Here is a 6,134-nt window from a genome sequence, read left to right as displayed (position 1 = left end):
CACCGTGCGTCGGGGAGGAGGAGAGAGCCGTGAGAGAGAGGACTTTGATAAGGGTTGGGTTTCGTGTTTGCTAATTCGGGTTTGATCAAAAGATCAGTCAACTGCTTACATGCGAACCTAGGCACCTAGTTTATTTATAATCTCATTATAATTAGACTAGTGCACAAAGCCTAATAGCCTCTTAAAGCCCTACATGGCCGGCCACCTAGAGTGATGAGGCCCATGATGGTCCTCGTCCTCTAATGCTCGATCTAGCCCCTTTGTGTGACCTTATAGGATCCGTCCAATTGGGCTTTGGCCTATTTTACTAGTCCAAAGATCGTAAGTACCTCTAGCTATGGCAAAACGACGACCCAAATGTCTAGACTTAATTATCTCCATAATTTGATCCATTTATATATCTAGTAATTGCACACGACGAAGACATAACTCCTTCAATCATCTCCTCAACAGGGCCGTACATCCCCTGATGGCCAGATAGCTGATGGACATCCGGGGAGGAAAGAACTCAGCAGGCTCGCCCTGGCAAAAAGCAAACCTAAGTGATTAGACATCGCTTGGGGGCTACCTAGCAATGAGATAAAAGACAAAAAGCATACCCCCGCCTCCTTATACAAAACAGGGGTCGGAGCTAACAACTGCAGTAAATCCTCCTCGTAGTATCGCCCTGAGCTAACATAAGATCGCCAAGGGGTACCAGCAGGCGACCTCTCCGCCAAGTTGATCAGCATTGCGTCATGGAACATGTGGCGAGGCGGAGGAGAAGGGACGATAAAGATCTTCGAAGAGTGATGAATAACAACTCTCTCACCAAGGTAAACCGCCGCCTCATATATCCCCTGAAAGTAGCGACGCTCAGCGGTGTACTGCGCAGCCAGCACAGGAATGGCCAGACCGGCCCATGGCCGATATACCACGTCAGGCTCCTGCAAAATATGACCGTAACGTAAAACTCAATCAAAAGGCAATGCAAAGACGATAACTGTTAAAAAAGAACATATCGAGAGGATTAGCTCTTGGACATGGGCAGTGGCCGCCCGATCACTAATGCGACCTCCCCAACAGGCGCCAATAGGGAGCTCGCGAGGAGATGGTCTCGCCGGCGCTAGCGATGGAAAATGCTCGTAGAACCAAATCTACAAAGACAGAAAGACGTCAGCGAATGCTAATAAGAGTCTAGAGCTAACTTTTAAAGAGATAAAGTATACCTCTACGACTCTCCAGAAGCTAGAGAGTGCGATGTTTCCTGTGAAATCTCTGTGGCGACAGGAATCTCGCAAGCCCCATAAGAAGTCAGCATAGGCTAAGCTGGCCCAATCATAAGTCCCGATCAGCTGAAGATCGCGGAGAGCAGGAAGGTAGTAGAGGAGCGCCCGACTACCCTTGTCAGGGGAAAAGGTCCCTGACAGCAAGATGAGAACAAAGATGCGCACCCGTTTCTCGCTGGTGGTCGCATCATCCTCGAAAGCCATCCCGGATGCACCAAAAGCTAAGCCGTGCTGTCTCCACCTTGGCACGGGCCCGAACAGCGATCGGACCCAACAGCTCCTCGACTATCGGAGAAAAAGCAGTAATCGTACTGTCGAATGGCAAAGCAGTCGAGCGAAACTCCAGTCTCGAGATGAGACTAAAGTCGGCTGGGGTGACATTCATCTCGCCCCAGGGAAAGTGAAAAGTGTTGGTGGTGTCCCAGAAGAACTCCACCAAAGCACGAACCACGTGGTGGCTCGCGTCAAACGAATACATGGCCGGAGTAGCCCGAAACAGGGTAGTCATCCCACAGGATTCCCAAAGCCGTCGCAACTCCTCATCACCGTGAAAATACTTATTGTACAGGTTGCCGATGGACTCGTTGCTCGAGCCATGGCTACGGGTCCTCCCGCTAATAATCCCACAACGCACCCTCTCAGAAATGTGGTGCTCGGGAGCGAAAAACAGTGTCCGCTCATCCTACTCGGGGAAGAGACCAAGAGAAGTGGATGGATCCTCGTCCTCCTGCACGGGCTCGTGCTCCTGTCTAGTGTCTCGAGACCGGGAACCAGAACCTCGTTGTCTAGTCATACTACATTATGCAAAATTAAAAAAAATTAAGGCTCTATAGTATCTAAGGTTCGCCTAGTCGCATGATACTATGTTTGCAAAAAACAGAGTACGTAGTACTAAAACAGAGCACGATTTCAATTCAAGCATGTATGGCATTTTTTAAGCAATCAAACAATTTCTTGCAATGTTATGACAATTATTGTGACAAATTGGACAAGAATTGCTTGCAAAATCACGAAGAACAACCTACATTGTTCTCACGACCTTAAAGGGACCAACAATGGTGAATTGTTCATTTCTTCACCAAATTGAGTCAAACGAGTCTCAAAATATTCCCAAGGCAATATACATACGTAATCAACCAATTTCATGGCTTAAAATTCGACAAACAAAGCAAAATAAGCAATATAAATTTCAAATTTTCAAGAAATTCATGAATAAACATGTGCAAAATTCAGCAAAATTCGAGTGAGTTTGAAGAAAACTTACATAGATCAGCAAAATAGATGAATTAAGCTTTGATTTGCAAAAAGTTTGAGCGAATTTGGTTGAGAAACGAGTAAGAACTAGTGATTTGAAGTTTCGTGGCGAATTGCGAACAAAAACAACAGTAGCAGCAAAATGAGGAAGAAAAGGGTTTTTATTCGGAAAAACCGAGTGCAGCGTTGCGCGACAAAGGTTGTCGCCGGGCGACAAGAAGAAATTGCGGCGACAACAACTTCTGGCAGTCGCTGAAGCGGCGACAGATCGTGAGGCTTCTTAAAATGATTATTTGGACCTCGTGCAACAGTTTGGGTTCCTTGATATGCCAGTTAGCCCTTCTAAGAAATTTTACATGGTTAAGTAATCGGCTCGGTTACAATCACATTAAGTGATCGACCTGATGAAGGATCGTCTCACTTAGCATAAAGCGCCTAAACATTGGCTCATCGCAAAGGCACCAACATAATGGTTCATAAACAGCAAAGGCACTGACATAATGGTTCACAAAAAGCAAAGGCACCGACATACTGGTTCACAAGCAGCAGAAGCTCCGACGCACTGGCATAGCAAAAGCAAAGTTCAAGCAAACTTTAAAGGATCGACAAGCGTTGGTCTTCGGAGTAATATCGCAACATATAAGGATGACCTTCAAGCGAAGATATCTTTGACAGCGTTCCCTAGATTGCGGAGGGTTGTCACAAACAACTGAAGGTGATTTCAGGCGAAGTTATCTTGGATCATGTTCCCTGGCTTGCGAAAGATGGTCACAAGGCGGTAGAAGATTGTTTCAAGCAAAGTAGTCTTCGATAGGACTCTCTAGCTTGCAGAAGACTATCACAGCAAAAAATGGAGATGGTTACAGGCGTAGCAGTCTTCAGGTAGTATTCTCTAGCTTGAAGAAGATCGTCAAAGCAGCAGGATGGAGTTCCCTAGCTTGTGGAAGGTTGTCAAATCAGTTAATACACAAATCGGTTACCAACGGAGATGTGTGCTCGACGGTGCAAGATACGCGTTTCTTAACTCTTTTATCTGTTTTAAACTAACGCTAGTTTGCAGGTATCGACGTTATAAGAATGATTTAGGATCGCAGAACGTTATTAATCATTCTCCGTCCCTATCGATACTTTGACTTTTGTTTTCAAAACTTGCGTTTTTCCAAACTCAGCCAAAGTGGGGTTTCTGTAGACACCTGATGTGTCCATTTTATATAGTATTTTACCCCCGTCCCTTGGTCATAATTAGTAGTGTTTTTGGCCCTTTAGGGCCACTTTTATTACTAATATGTGTTTTCTAGTGTTTTCGTAGTTTTGGTTAAGTTTTGCAGGGAATTGCACCTTCGGAGCATTTTCCCGGGATTTTTATGAAGCGACTACGAGCATTGGAGGAGCACGACCATTTTCGGAGCTCGAGGCAATTGGACCATGTATTCGAGACCCGAGAGGAAATATGGATTGGGCCGAGAAATCTAGCCCAAATCGAAGTCCAAACCTCCAAGATGAAGCCGGGCCCGATCGGGCAAGCTTACGCCCGATCGGGCGAGCTGCGCTCATGCCAGCTGCCAAGGAGATGTGTGCCCGATCGGGTGAGCGTAGGCTCGATCGGGCGCAGCACTGAAGGATAGGCATAGAAAAAAAGGCGAGCCCGATCGGGCGCCCCCTTCGCCCGATCGGGCGCGTGTTTTGTTAGAACCTGATTAAGCTTTGTTTAATTCGTGTTTTAGGGGAGATATTTATATTCGTTTTGTACGGATAATTAATGACTTCTTTCTCTTAGACTTTCTCTCTCTACTTAGTATTTTTCTCTCTCTAGAATTCTCTCTCAGCTCTTGTACTTAATTCCTTCATTAATTCCAGATTTGTTTTGGTACAATTTCTTCCCTTTCTAATTTCAGCTATTTTAATTATTTTCTTGTTTATGTTTTCAATTGTTTATTTAATGGGATTAGTTATGATGAGTAGTGAGTAGTTTAATTCTAGGGTTTATGGGGATCCATAATTAATATGAAGGGATAGTTTGTTATTATTGATTGTTGATATTGCATGATAATTTCCTATTGAATTGTTTTAATTCTTTGCAATTAGATTATGAATCGAGCAGATGTAATTTGATTGTGAATGTTTAGCAATATTGAATTAATGAATCGAGCAGATGTTGATTTAATATTAAAGGCTATTTTTAATAGGAACTTAGGTCTAATAAATTGCGAGAGCCTGTTAGATCCATGTTGGTTAATAAATTGCGAGAGCCTGTTAATCATGTTATTGATGCATTGTTAATTATTGATTGCTTCGTTCTATCCCGGAATATTAATTATTGGTGAACCTGCGACCCTAGATTTCCTTATTATTGATTCTTTTCTCCCTAAATTCACCCTTCGTGGTATAGAAATCATATTTAAAATATTGGTTACTTGGATAATTTAGATTATATTAATTAATTAGAATTAAAAAGACTTGTTTCCCTGTGGAGATCGACCCTACTTCCCTATCTACTTTAGTTAGAGAATTTAGGAATTATTTTTGATTAGAGGATACGACTTTACCCTGTCAAAATTTGGCGCCGTTGCCGGGGAAACGGTTTTATTTTTATTTTCTGATTATATTTTTGTAGTCTAGATTATCCCCCCCTTTTGCCTCAGAGAACATTAGTTCTTTGAGGCAAATCTCATATTTGTCTTTAGTTCTTTGTTTATGCCCAGGTGTTCTAGATCAGGTGACATCCCTTTTGATCCTGAGATCGAGCGTTCTTTTCATAGGCAAAGGAGACTCTACAGACAAATTCTGGCGGGTTCTGAGGAGGACAACGATCGAAGAGATCCTCCCACTGATTCTAGTGATACAGATATTCCTTCAGATTCAGAATCAGAGATGACGGCCCAGAAGAAACTCAGTGATTATTCGCAACCGAAGCTCACAGATTTCCCGCACCTTACTCCTACTCCGGCTCTAGATGGAGTTCAATTTGAGATCAAGCCCCAATTTATCACTATGATAGAGAGGAAGCAGTTCAGCGGAGCTAAGGGTGAAGATCCTAATCTTCACATCGCAGATTTCTGCCAATATTGTAACACCATTAGACAAGCCGGGGTTACACAGGACCAAATCAGGGAGATTCTTTTTCCCTTTTCTTTATGTGGCAAAGCAAAATTATGGTTTAATGGTTTGAATAGAACTGCACTTGGTATTGCTGACTGGGAAACTCTTGCTTTGAACTTTTATAATAAATATTATCCTGCAGAGAGAACAGCGGTACTAAGAAGTGCTATTCAGAACTTCGCTCAAGAGGCCGACGAAACATTATATGAGGCTTGGGAGAGGTTCAAGGATCTACAGAGAGAGTGCCCCCACCACAATCTAGCACAATGGAAATTGATCCAAGCATTCTATAATGGACTTGGAAATTCTTCCAGATCAGTACTAGATTCGGCAGCTAGTGGGAGGTTTATGAATTTAAATGTGGATGATGCAGGACAGGTTATCGAAGACATGTCAATACACAATTCCCAATATGGGAATCCGAGGGGGTTTGCAAATAAGGGGAAACATAATGTCGATTCTGTATCCTTTTTGCAAGCTCAATTAACTTCTATTTGTCAAAAATTAGATAAT

The 6,134-nt window shown here is 43.2% G+C and overlaps 1 non-coding gene across 1 annotated transcript; it reads right to left on the bottom strand.

The window, feature by feature from the left end:
* Positions 1-5,774: 5,774 nt before the first annotated feature.
* On the bottom strand, positions 5,775-5,881 carry LOC145629782 (small nucleolar RNA R71). Its single transcript, XR_014111924.1, has one exon. It is a non-coding gene; the product is annotated as a small nucleolar RNA R71 (small nucleolar RNA).
* Between the last annotated feature and the right edge of the window lie 253 nt (positions 5,882-6,134).

Source organism: Chenopodium album, chromosome 4 (genome assembly GCF_948465745.1).
Source record: "Chenopodium album chromosome 4, dcCheAlbu1.1, whole genome shotgun sequence".
NCBI classification, from domain to species: Eukaryota; Viridiplantae; Streptophyta; class Magnoliopsida; order Caryophyllales; family Amaranthaceae; genus Chenopodium; species Chenopodium album.
This window is presented reverse-complemented; position numbering and strand designations above follow the sequence as displayed.